The sequence below is a fragment of the Pan paniscus genome, chromosome 13, assembly GCF_029289425.2.
Source record: "Pan paniscus chromosome 13, NHGRI_mPanPan1-v2.0_pri, whole genome shotgun sequence".
In the NCBI taxonomy this organism is placed as follows: Eukaryota; Metazoa; Chordata; class Mammalia; order Primates; family Hominidae; genus Pan; species Pan paniscus.
In genome coordinates this window covers 46,875,817-46,890,032 of record NC_073262.2, presented here as the reverse complement: position 1 = coordinate 46,890,032, position 14,216 = coordinate 46,875,817, and positions in this window count along the sequence as shown.

Here is a 14,216-nt window from a genome sequence, read left to right as displayed (position 1 = left end):
TCTCTCTCCTCCCAACCTCTACCCTCCAATAGGCCCCAGTGTGTGTTGTTCCCCTCTTTGTGTTCATGTGTTCTCATCATTTAGCTCCCACTTATAAGTAAGAACACATGATATCTGGTTTTCTGTTCCTGCATTAGTTTGCTAAGGATAATGGCCTCCAGGTCCATCTATGTCCCTGCAAAGGACATGTTCTCATTCGGTTTTATGGCTGCATAGTATTCCATGGTGTATATGTACCACATTTTCTTTATCCAGTCTATCATTGATGGACATTTGGGTTGATTCCGTGTCTTTGCTCTTGTGAATAGTGCTGCAATGAACATACGCATGCATGTGTCTTTATGACAGAATGATTTATATTCCTTTGGGTATATACCCAGTAATGGGATTGCAGGTTTCAATGGTATTTCTGTCTTTAGGTCTTTGAGGAATCAGCATACTACCTTCCACAATGATTGAACTAATTTCCACTACCATTGACAGCATATAAGCATTCCTTTTTCTCCACAACCTTGTCAGCATCTGCTATTTTTTGACTTTTTAATAATACGTTTTTGACATTTTAATAATAAGCCATTCTGACTGGTATGAGATGGTATCTCCTTGTGGTTTTGATTTGCATTTCTCTAATGATCAGTGATGTTGAGCTTTTTTTCATATGCTTGTTGGCCGCTTGTATGTCTTCTTTTGAGAAATGTCTGTTCATATCCTTTGCCTGCTTTTTAATGGGGTTGTTTTTTTCTTGTAAATTTGTTTAAGTTCCTTATAGATGCTGGATATTAGACCTTTGTCAGATGTATAGTTTGCAAAAATTTTCTCCCATTCTGTAGGTTTTCTGTTTACTCTGTCAGTTTATTTTGCTGTGCAGAAGCTCTTTAGTTTAATTAGATCCTATTTGTCAACTTTTGTTTTTGTTGCAATTGCTTTTGGCCCCTTTGTCATGAAATCTTGGCCTGTGCTGATGTCCTGAATGATATTGCATAGGTTGTCTTCCATTGTTTTTAAGTATTTAATCCATCTTGAGTTAATGTTTGTATATGGTGTAAGGAAGGGGTCCAGTTTCAATCTTCTGCATATGGCTAGCCAGTCATCCCAGCATCATTTATTGAATAGGGCATCCTTTCCCCATTGCTTGTTTTTGTCAGGTTTGTCGAAGATCAGATAGTTGTAGGTGTGCGGTCTTATTTCTGGGTTTTCTATTCTGTTCCATTGGTTCGTGTATCTGTTCTTGTGCCAGTACCATGCTGTTTTGTTTACTCTAGCCCTGTAGCATATTTTGAAGTTAGGAAGTGTGATGCCTCCAGCTTTGTTCTTTTTGCTTAGGATTGTCTTGGCTATTCAGGCTCTTTTTTCTGTTCATGTGAATTTTAAAATAATTTTTTTCTAGTTCTGTGAAGAATGTCAGTGGTAGTTTATTGGGAATAGCATTGAATCTATAAATTGCTTTGGGCAGTGTGGCCATTTTCACAATATTGGTTCTTCTTATCCACGAGCATGGAATACTTTTCCATTTGTTTGTGTTGTCTCTGATTTCTTTGAGCAGTGTTTTGCAGTTCTCCTTGTAGAGATCTTTCACTTCCCTTGTTAGCTGTATTCCTAGGTATTTTATTCTTTGTGTGGCAATTGTGAATTGGAATTTTTTCACGATTTGGCTCTCAGCTTGCCTGTTGTTGATGTGTAGGAATGCTAGTGAATTTTGCGCATTGATTTTGTATCCTGAGACTTTGCTGAAGTTGCTTATCAGCTTAAGAAGCCTTTAGGCTGAGAGGATAGAGTTTTCTAGATATAGGTTCATGTCATCTGCAAACAGGGATAGTTTGACTTCCTCTCTTCCTTTTCGAATGCCGTTTATTTCTTTCTGTTGCCTGATTGCTCTGGCCAGAACTTCCAATACTATGCTGAATAGGAGTGGTGAGAGAGGGCATCCTTGTCTTGTGCAGGTTTTCAAGGGAATGCTTCCAAAAGCTGATATTTTGACAATAATAGTTCAACTTCTTGGTTCTGATGAAAACAAAAAGAAATTCTAAGGACTAATAATCTTCTTTATAAATGAGATAAGTGGCAGACTATAGATACAGGGGAGATTTAAAAACTTTCAAACATGTAAATCTTTATAGATTTACTTGAAAATAATATAATAGATAAACAGTTTTCCAGGAATATGAAATGACCAAAATTGAATTTAGCAACAATAGAAAACCCATCGATGAAATTTTCAAAGCAGTAAAAAATGTATCCTTAAAAAAGCCAACATGTCTAGACAGTTTTATAGGGTATTTTAAAAAACCAAATCTATAAAAAGACAAACTGTATATTAATAAAAAGTCCCAGAGCATACAGCACAGAAAATGATGGAGAAGCTGCTCAATTTATTTCAAGAGGCTGGAAAAACTCCTCCAATGAGGACAGGAAAAAAACTCACCACTTTAGAACATAGAGGCAAAAGTCTCCAATAACATATTGACAAGTTAGATCTGGCAGTGCCTCCAGAGTGTATGTCACAACCAGGAAATAAATACCATGATATGTAATGTGTGGTATTTATTAAAGTCCCTGGCACAAAGTAAGTAATCAAGTCAGGTATTAGCATTCTAATCCTGAATAGATGGTTTTATATTGATGATAATTTTTAGATAAGTCACCATATTAACTATTAATTGAGAAACAAGATATATGATCACCTACATATTTGGCTGAAATATGCATTTATTAGGGGAACTTACAGAGGGCTTCAGCGTCCCCGGGATGGATAGTAAGAAAAGAGAAGTTCATCCTGGGTATGTCCACAGCAAGGGTGAGGTTGTGGAGTCTATATGAGGGCTTAAGGCATTTGGCTCAGGGCCGGGGCTAGTTTCTACACGTATAATAGCAACAGGGTTAGCCTCAGTGTTTTTGAGCACGGACCTCAACAGTTTTATCAGTGTCTGGGAATGTTCAAGGTCCCGGCTTGGGTGAAGCCTGCAGGGAAAACATGCAGCTGCCAGGGTCACAGAGCGGTCAAGGCACTCTGTGTTTCTCAGTCAGGACAGAGAAAAAGTGGGGAAACTGGGGGAGGCTACAGCTACCTTCAGTTCTATGACAGTATTATTAAGGACAGGAGGTGGGCAAGAATTCCCACTATCAACATTACACCGGATGTAGCTAAAGAACAGATCAAGACTTAAAAAGACAAATTACAGTGTTGGAAAGGGAAAACCACATTTGCAACATGTATGTACTGAGAAGATCCAAGGAAACAAACCTAAAAATGTGGTAATCAGACAAATATAAATGAACACACAAGAATCGAATACTTTCCTGTAAATCAGGATTGCCCAATTAGAAAATGAGAATGACAAATATGACATGCATTCAGCAACCCAAAACATAAAAAATTGAAGTACAAACTTTATAAGAAATATGCAAGATGTGTAACAAGAAAATTAAAAATTATAAAACACAAATGAGTATCATTAAAAGAGACCTAAATAAATAAACATCATGTGTCTGAATGGAAAATTCAGTAATTAAAGATGTAAACTCTCTTCCTATGAACTTACAGAACATCTCAACAAAATCTCTACTGGATTTTTAATGGAAATCCAAATGGAAGAGAAAATGCACAAGAATAACCAAGAAAACATTTGACATAAAAGAGCAACAAATAATACAAGGTATACCATTAAGCCAATGACTTATCGAAAACTTATGGTACATGCACAGGGCTCAACCAACAGATTAACTCAACAGAATAGTAAATTTTACAGTAAACTTAAGGATTCGTGGTAATTTATACCTGTATCTGTGTTTCTCAAATCCATGGGGAAATATAGCATTCACATAAGCAGTGTTGGAAAAATTGACTACACATTTGGAAAAATGAAATGAGATATCTAACTCTCGCTCTGCAATAAATAAATCAGCTGCATTAAACAGCCACATTTTTAAAAACATAAGCATTAGGAGAAAATTTAAGACAATATATAAAACTATTTTGGGGGGAGCATATGTAATCCAGACACTTTTTATAAAACATTTATAGATAATTTGACCAAAAACTAAAAATAACTTCTAGAAGAGAAAAATACCACTAATAAATTAAATGACAAATAACCAACTTTTGGAAAACAATATTCAGGAAGTTAGGGGCTACTTACTATCCATCTTTCCATATAAAGAGCTTCTAAAAGTCAGTAAAGAAAATGAAAATAATTTAAAAGAAAAATGGGCAAAGTATGCCAGTGGAGAATTCACAGATTCAGAATCTGTGTGTGAAAAGATGCTCAACTTTAAAGGGAATGTAAATTTTAGCCATAATACTGTATTTTGTTTTGTCTCTCTGGTTTGCAAAAATGAAAAAGACTGATAATACCCACTGCTGGCAAGCATGTGGAGAAACAGGCTTTCTCGTCTGCGGTGTGAGAGAGGGCAGCTTGGTGAACATCAAGCTTCTTGAATGCAAGTTGCCAATCTGTTCAACTGTAAAATGCACATACTCTTGATGAAGACATTTTACTTCTAGGGCTTTAGACTTAAATTTAAAAAAAGCTTGTTATATGCACATTAGGATGTCTACATGAGATGTTAAGGATGCTCATTCCAGACTTTTTTATAAAGAGAAAATTTGAAGCAGTATCAACGTACATCTACTCTGGAGTGTGGTGCAGCCATTACGCAGAACGAGGTAGACCATGAGGCTGACAAGAAAAGAGTATTTCCAAAATGGTGGTGCATAAAGCAAAGAAAAGTATATGCAGTATGGTTCTGATGTTTGACTTGTAAAGATGACATTTACAATGATGCATGTTTATACAAGTAGGGGTGTGTGTTTGTGTGTGTGTGTGTGTGTGTGTGTATGCACAGAAAAGGGCCTGGGAGTGGCATCCTCCCGGCTGACAGTGGTGAGTCCAGACGCGGGCAGGGGGAGCCGCTGCTGATGCGCGAGTTGTCTGAAGCCCTTCGGTGAGAATGCATCTGCTCAGGCTGCTGCGAGCTTGCCTAAGTGAACTTTCCAGAGCTTCAGTCCCAGAGCCATTGTCATTGCAGAAGTTCTTCTTGCAGTTAGAGTTCCAAATGCTCACATTATTAAGCCACCATCCTCAGTCCATTGGCCTTGGTCTCTAACCCATCATCTTGGAAAGCCCTCAACCCAGCAGCCGGGAGTTCAGCTCTAGGAATGGAGAGGATGGGGCACTGAGGGAAATCCCCTATCAGAATGAGGCAGAGCTCTCGGCAGCACAGTGGTAACTCACTGATGTTGGACCCTCATTTTCACTGGGAAAGACCCCAGAGGGTGGGGAATTCAGATGCTGCAGGTCTCCCAGGTCTGTCTCTTTTAGTAGGGAAAGCCATTAATATGTGTAATCTGTTCAACCGTGTTGTAGTAATTATGTCTCCAGCCAGTACCCAATGTGACAAGATTAGCAGAGAGCACGTTTATTCATCAGTGAGTTGTCACAGCCTAATTGTCCTTTAAATGCATCAGAATACAGTGGAGGTTGAAGAATGCGGGGAGAGATCTCCGTAGCTTCCCTGAGAACCAGCACAGGTAGACGCTGACAAAATGAAATACAGTTTCCGAGCAAATAGTGGATCCCAAATAAGGGTGTATCAGCACACATTGCCCTTCCCAGTTTTGCTGTGTTCTTCCTTGCACCCCTGACATCTACTTAGTATTCACAGGGGCTGTCATCAATGAGGGCTACCCCTATACCAGACAGCTTAGGAACAGCATCTTTGAGCTGTGCAGTAACTGTGAAGTGGCTACTGCATGATGCCCATTTTACAGATGAGGAAACTGAGGGTCACAGGAGTTAGGTGAACATCCAAGATTCTGTGGCAAATAAACAGAAAAACTGGGAATGAAACTCAGTCTAAAGCTCTCTCTCTCTCTCTCTGTGTCTCTCTGTGTATGTGTGAGTGCTGGAGAAGTTGCTGAACATGCCCCCGTGTCTGGAATTCTCTCCAGCTTATGCGTGTTTGTTGTCAGAACTCTTGAGAGAGGCTACCCTTGACTACTGCAGCCCAAAGGAATTACCTCTACTGCCTTAATTCTCCCAGTTGATTAGAATTCACTCCCGCACCCAGCCTCCCATTGGTTTGCTGACACATGGGTTCAAAGCGGCCTTCAAGCTAGTGGGGACAGAAGGCACAGTGCTGTCCCTTGGAATGGTAGTCCCAGCTGGAGCCCTGCACCCGCTCCCCTCCAAGCCGTCTGATGCATGCTGCCTTCACAACCAGCCTTTGAGAGAGCCTCATCTGCATGACGGTTGTCCTGGCTTCTTTTATTTGAAGCCAAAATCTTCCTGGAATCTTTTGATCCTTTACCTGAGCCGGGGGTCACTGCTTGCGGAAATGAATCTCAAATTTATCTTCCTGAACTAGAGAAATTGGTAACTTCTTGCTAAACTTTCTCCCTCCTTGAGTAAATGGGTTAGGGAGTTGTTGGGGTCCCCTCTCAATATTAAGGGAGCTGGGCTGGGCGCAGCAGCTCACACCTGTAATCTCAGCACTTTGGCAGGCTGAGGCAGGCTGATCATCTGAGGTCAGGAGTTCTGGAGACCAGCCTGGCCAACATGGTGAAACCTCGTCTCTACTAAAAATACAAAATCAGCCAGGTGTGGTGGTGGGCGCCTGTAATCCCAGCTACTCGGGAGGCTGAGGCAGGAGAAATGCTTGAACTCAGGAGGCAGAGGTTGCAGTGAGCTGAGATCCCCATTGCACTCCAGCCTGGGCAACAAGAGTGAGACTCCATCTCAAAAAAGAAAAAAAAAATAGTAAGGGGGCTTGCTGGAAGGAAGGTTTATGAGCTAAAACTGACTGACTTTGTGATTTCAATGACACAAGTACACAGAATCAACCAGCTCCCCAGCCCTCCTGGTTGTGTGGTTTTCACCACGTGACTTTTGCAGCTCCCCCCACTGAGTAGGCAGAGTCGGTTCTCCCACGTGGCTCTGAATTGAACCCTCTTGGCTTCTTTGGTCAGTGGACACAGTAGAGGCCTGAGAAAGCCTGAGCTGGTTAGTTTCCTTGTCCTGCTGCTGCCACCTCTGCCTGTGCACATGCCTGGGAGGGTGCCTGGCTGCCTAGGGGCAGTGATTACTCCAGCCAGGCCACTAAGTCCACCTAGAGCCAGCCCTGGGCCGGGGCCCATGCCCCGCCTGACTACTCCACACACCCCAGGAAGAAATGCCTGCTGAGGGCTTGGTAACTGTAAGGCAGTATGATTCTGGAAATCACTGATTCATCAGCTTTCAAGGGCATTTGCTTGGAGGTCAAGAGTTGAACTTGAGCTCCAGCTTTTTTTTGGCTACTGACCTCTGGTCATGCCACCGCGGCCTCAGGACTCTGAGTTCCTTCCTCTGGGAGGCATCCCAGGGTGGGCCTAGAGGAGTTCATCAGCAGCTCTCAAGAGCAGGCTTTGTCGCTTGTGAGAAGGGAATCACAACCGTGAGAGTGGACCCAAGAGGGGAAGGTTCCCTCACCCCCCAGAACCCAAACTGCAATGTTAAAATACATCATCTGGCTTTTAAGTCTTTATTTCTTTATTCTTTTTTCTCAAATTGCATTGATTTGGTAAAAATGAAGCCTGTTCATGACAAGAAATGGAAATAATGCAGAAAGAGAGAGAGGGAAAAAATATACATGTTTTGAACTAACCTGGATTCAGCTGATCTCCAATAACCACCCCTGCCCCAGGGGCCCTCACCTCAGCCATATAGACTACAAAAGGGTGCAAGCAGGGCTGAACAAAGAAATTCCCTTCAATAAAAAGGGGATTTGTGATACCTCCTATTTTCAATATAAAAGTATTTTATTAAATTTTACTTCAATTTAAGAGAAGAAAATGAAGTGGTATTTAAATGAAAAGAATTGCTGATCTTCAAATAAATGTTGCTTTGCCACAAAAGATATTATTTTGTAAAAGAGCCCTGCAAGGCTAACAAGATATGAAAAACACGAAGAAGTTGGAGCCTTCATGTTTTTAACTCACGTCTCAATTTCAGAAGGTCTTAATTATACTCGATTATAAAAGATGAGAAAATCGGCATTCTTAAACTTTCTCTTACTACTTCTCTTGATTTTTCTTGGTGATATATATAATACTGACTTTTCCAAGGTTAGGAGCATTTGCATTCTATTTTGTAACAATTATTCCCACTGGTTTTACCTTTTTTCTATATTTAAGTGGATTTGATACTCATGAGTCTTTTTTTATAACAGCTTTTCCTCTCCTGGCAGGGTTTTTATTTTACTTTTTTTGTTTGCTTGGCTGCATTTCATCCCCAAGTCATTCTCTCCCCTCTCCCCTCTCCCCCCTAAAGGTCTCGTAGACGTATTCCCGAGTTCCCGCCAGCCGTGACAGTCTGCCACCTATATAATCAAGGGGAAACTTGGCTGAGTAAACAGTTTTTTTTTCTTTTTCTTAGAACTTTTAAATCCACACTCCACTGTCCTTTTTTTTTTTCTGCATTTTAAAAATGTTTTTCTTTATTGTGGTGAGACATGCATAACATAAAATGTAGGGTTTTAACCATTTGTCCCCTAGTTTAAATGTTGCCCTGGGCCTACCCTTTCCCTGTTCATGTTAGTGGGTTGGCATTTTTTTTTCTGAATGTCTCATGGTTGCAGCCTACTTTTTGGTATGTTTATCTGGGACTCTTTTTTTTTTTTTTTTTTTTTGGGATGGAGTCTCAATCTGTCACCCAGGCTGAAGTGCAATGGCATGATCTCGGCTCACTGCAACCTCTGCCTCCCGGGTTCAAGCGATTCTTTTGCCTCAGCCTCCCGGGTAGCTGGGACTACAGGCGTGTGGTGCCACGCCTGGATAATTTTTGTATTTTTAATAAAGACGGGGTTTCACCATGTTGGCCAGGCTGGTCTCAAACTCCTGACCTCGTGATCCATCCACCTCGGCCTCCCAAAGTGCTGGGATTACAGGGTGAGCCACCGCACCTGGCCTTATGTGTGACTGTTATTTCTGAACCCAGCTGGCTGGGTTCTTGAGTAAGACTTTCTGGCCCTCTGAATTTTCCCTCAATGTCATTGCTATTGCCCTCCGTCACTGCTCCAGAGCAGTGGGAGACGAAAGCACTGAGCCCAGGTGATCCACCCCTGCCCAGTCATTTCTTGGCCTGGCTTGACTAGCTGAATGCTTGAAGCACTCTTTGCTTATCCTTCCTGTTCATTACGTTAACCAGGAAACTTCCCATGGCTGTGGTTCTGTATTAACATTTTCTGAACAGCGTGCTCCTTTTGGATTGCTTTCAGTTCCTGTGTCTTTGTTAATGAAAATAATCGTGTATTTGCAAAGACATCCTGTCGCCTTCTGTGGGGTTTCCATGTCAGGGACATGTGTGTGTCAGGTCACGGCTCCCCGGATCTGTTCTGCATTTCTGTTGTCCTTTCTCTGACTGCTGTCCTCTCTGGGTCCTTTCTCAGGCATTCACCGCCGCCATCTCCATCTCAAGCCTGTCTGCCTCTTTGTCAGGAACTCACTGGACATTTTGTCCCCTGTTGTTTTTGTTAATCTACTAGTTCTGTTAGGAATGTTGCTTTAGCACTCGATGTTTCTAAAGCTTCTCTTTTAAAGCTGTTCTCTCAATTTTAGTCTCATTCACGTTTCTATCCAGCCTTCCTCTGGAGTGAGGAACTCACAGGGTCACACTCTTCTCCAGGCCTTTGTGTGCCATGCGCCCCCCTCCTTTGCATATTTTCCCTGGAATATGCGGGTCTCATCCCTACGCAGTTGCTGTATCTCTCTCTCACCCTTAACTTCCCTTGCTCAAATATCATTGGGTGAATTTTCCTTGACAGCCTCCCTGCCCTGTTTGACATGATTGCCTTCCTCTGGGGCTCAGTTCCAGGTCTGCATATTGTGTTTTATGCATCGGTGTTCTCCTTCCGTCTTCGAAGGAGTGGGAAGGAGAACATCCTCGGGATATCCAGTGGGAGGCCCTCAACCTGCTGGAGCCCAGATTTCTTCCTGTCTCTCCCAGAGCCAGAGGAAGCCAGCTGGGCTTCCTTCCTGTCTCTCAGGTTGATCTTTCTATTTTCCAGGGTGGCCCATTTACCTTGTAGTCACCACATTTGGGGGCATTGAGAGAATGCTTAGAACTTTTTTTTTTTTTTAACCTCCTTTGCCAGCTTGACCTCTGGTTGGTGGAGAAGAGTAAGCGCCATGCTGAGCTAGAATACTCTGATTTTTTTAACTTGGCCTCCTTGTCTGCAGCTCTAGGATGCAGTCCCTTTTCCCTTGCTTGGAGGCAGTTGGGAAGGTTTTTGCTGACTTTTGTCCTCATCTGTTGGAGAGAAGATTTGTGATCCAGCGTCACTCTCCTCCTATCATTATCCCATTTAACATCAAAGCCCTCACTAGTCAGAACTGGGCCGCACGCGTGTATATTTAGAAGTGCCTGACATCCTTCCAGGGCTGCATTCTCCTGCATTATCATATCAATTGGAGCCCTGCTCCTGTGCAGGTGAGGTGGGGCTGGGGGTTATCTTGCAAGATCAGAGACATAAGAACTTTATTTTGTGCTATATATAAAATCTCAGTTAGGAAATTAAATTCTGCACGGGGGAAAGATGTCAAGGTTGCTTTGATCACATGGAAAAGCAGCAGAGGCGCAGCAAGAGAGAGATAACCAAAGGAGGAAGCTTGCAGGCGCCTCCTCCCAGGCCAGCTGCAGGATGTGGGCAGGAGAGTCTGGGCTCTCAGTCCCGGTGGAGACAGGCCCTGTGTGCAGTGAGTGCTGCAGGAGACGATCTGCTTACAAGCATGTGCTTCCTGTCATCAGTGCAAGCTGTTAAGTGTGAGAAAAAATGACCGGCAGTGAAGCAGAAACTCACTAAAAGTATTAATAGCCGGTGGCTGTCACCACTTGCTTGCTGTCCTTTACACCAACACTCCCCTAGCCCTCTCCCAAATGCCCAGGCTCATTTACTCCCCTATGCAGGACCCCACAGGATGCTGCGGTGTGTTCTGCTTCTCCTCTGGTCTGAACTGTACCTGCACACAGGGCAAGTCCCAAGGGAACCAGAAGCCACCTGGAACAGGAAGCAAATAATAGCACCATCACCACCACCATGATAGCTGACATCAATTACTGATTGTCTACTAGGAGTCAAGAACTGTGTTATTGTTTTACAGACATTATTTCCTATAAGTTGATCTCATAGTACAGATAAAGAAATGGAAGAAAAAAAGATGTTAGGCTATGTATACACATCATATGGCTAGAAAATGCCAGAGAACTTTTTCCTAAGTTTGTTTCTGAAATGCAACATATATTAACTTTTTCCATCTCTTCACCTGACCCCCAAAGATAAAAAGACCTAGAAATCAATCCCACAGTCAGTCTGGGTGCAGACCGTTTCCCTGTGACGGGAAAGCATATTGACGGGTCAGGTACAGCTGAGGTCCTGCAATTCAACCCACATCCCTGACCCTCGGCCTTGGAGACTCTGGGGGGCAGTGAGCTGTGCACCCCAAAGAGACAGAGCTCCAGAGGCCGAGGCGGGCGGATCACGAGGTCAAGAGATCGAGACCATCCTGGCTAACACGGTGAAACCCCGTCTCTACTAAAAAATACAAAAAAAATTAGCCGGGCGTGGTGGCGGGCGCCTGTAATCCCAGCTACTGAGGAGGCTGAGGCAGGAGAATGGCGTGAACCCGGGAGGCGGAGCTTGCAGTGAGCCGAGATCGCGCCACTGCACTCCAGCCTGGGCGACAGAGAGAGACTCCGTCTCAAAAAAAAAAAAAAAGGAGACAGAGCTCCTCTGCTTCCAGCAAACCTCCCTTTTTCTCTCCAAAAATACACATGCATGCCTTTTTTCCTGCTTCCACTGCTGACTTAGTCATTTATTCATTCGGTCAATATTAACCGAGAGTCAAAAAGTCCCAGCCGCGCTCAGGATGCAGCAGAGAGAAAAGCGAAGACCCCTGCCCTCATGGAGCACGCCCTCTAGTGGGGAGAGACGGAAAACAACAAAGATAAATAAGGAGTATTGCAGGATTTATCATGGTTAAGTCTCAAGCAGAAAAATCAAGCAGGAAAATGGAAAAAGAGACTTCACATTGGCCTCTTGTCTGTCCTCACCCGGCAGCTTTCCCAGTGTCGAGGACCCCTCTGAAAACTTTTTTTCGGAACTGGCTGTTTAGGGTTTCATACATACCCTGCTAGTGCCAGAAGATTTTAAACATCTCCGGGGCTGTGCCTTGTGTCGATTATGCATGACCATGGATAATCCAACAGCTCTGTGCCCCGGTAGGAGCTCCCTGGAAGAGTGTTGGCTGATGGCGTGACAGCAACTGTGACTCTGCATAAAAGTTGCAGGGGCTCCTTGCCTACGGAGGACGCATGGATGCCCCATCCTGTGGGCTGTGGGGAGAGAAGAGCAGGGACAGGAGAACTAGCATGTCCCACGGGGCCACCTGCCAGGCAGTGGCCGTGGACGTGTTTTCTGAGACAAGCCTCACTCCCGTGGTTAAATAGGGGCTATCTACATTTTCAAAAACTCAGAGACGTGAGGAGGTGCACCTGCCCGAGGTTCTAAAACTATTGAGCTGAAGACCTGAGATCCAAAGTCCAGCCTGTCTGATGTCATTCTTTGAGGCTCGAAAACAAAGTTAGTCATCTCTGAAATCAAATTACTTGAATTTGAGCAAATCTTATATATTAAAACTTGTGGCAATCACTGCATGATTTATTATAGGACTAGTAAATGAACCACAGCAACACCAAAAATAGAGATGAAAAAAGGGGCAAAAGAGTCATGCAGAAGATGGTTGGATACATTGAGATCTGGCATTGAGCTCCGATTATGCTGAACTGACAGCTGGGAGGTGTCCAGGCTGTCAGATGTGTTCTCTCCCACTCTCTAGTGTACAGCTGGGGCCCATGTGTGACACTTAGCAGGAGGCCCTTTTTCTAGTCCCTTCACAGAGATGGAATGACTCTGTCAGGAGGGCTGGGCAGCTGCTAGCACTGGATGGAGAGAGAAACGAGGAGAAACTTCCAGTTTATGGTGTGTGGGTGTGGTGTGGATGGGGCAGGTGCAGACCAATCTTTCTGAAAAACACTTGGTGATACATACGAAGAGCTTTAAAAAACTATCTTTTGGCCAGGTGCGGTGGCTCATGCTTATAGTCCCAGCACTTGGAAGGCTGAGGCTAGCAGATCACCTGAGGACAGGAGTTCAAGACCACCCTGGCCAACATCATGAAACCCCGTCCCTACTAAAAAAATACAAAAATTAGCCGGGCATGGTGGCACGCGCCTGTAATCCCAGCTACTCAGGAGGCTGAGGCAGGGAGAATTGCTCCAACCTGGGAGACAGAAGTTGCAGCGAGCCGAGATCGCACCACTGCACTCCAGCCTGGGCAACAGAGTGAGACTCCATCTTAAAACAAAAACAAAAACAAAAAACAGCTGCCTTTTGATTGAGTAATTACTTTGGTAGGAATTTATCCTTAAGCTGTAATGAGGAATATGGATATTACATAAAGGAGTTTCTTGAAGCAGTATGAAGAATAGAAAAAAAATGGAAACAAACAGCCTGCCCATTGTTCAGGGATGGCGAGACACAACCACAAGTAGTGGATGATGCAGACATAAAAATGATGTGCGTAAGGAATTTTTAATTTTGGGAAAATGCTTATAATATGCTGTGAAGTGAAAAAAAGAGGAGGACATGCAATTGAGTCACCTTCTCAGCAAAGCTTTCCCCCACCTCCCAGGCAAAGACATAGTCCCTTGCTCTTCTCTGTTAGTGCATATCACAATTGCAGTTAATTCTACTGAATTAATTATGTGCACAAGCATCCGTCTCAAATCTGTCTTGCATTAGAACGAACGCCTCAGGAGGATAGCCATCAAGTCTACTGTGCTCAGCGATTAATCCCCAGGGCCAAGAACAGCACCTGGCACACGGAAGTCACTCAATAAACATATGAGGCAATAACATGGACCCAGGCAATATGCGGCTCTTTGTGCCTGGCTTCTTGCATTTAGCATAGTGCTTTCGTGGTTCACCCATGTCATGTATCGGTACCTCCCTTCTCATTGCTAGATAATATTCCATTGCATGGAGATACCACATTTTGTAAAATCCATTCACTTGTTGATGGGCATTTGGGTTGCTTCCACTTTTTGGCTAGGATGAATAACGCTGCTATGAATATTTGTGTGTAAGTTTTTTGTGTGGACGTATGTTTTCATTTCTCTTGGACATAT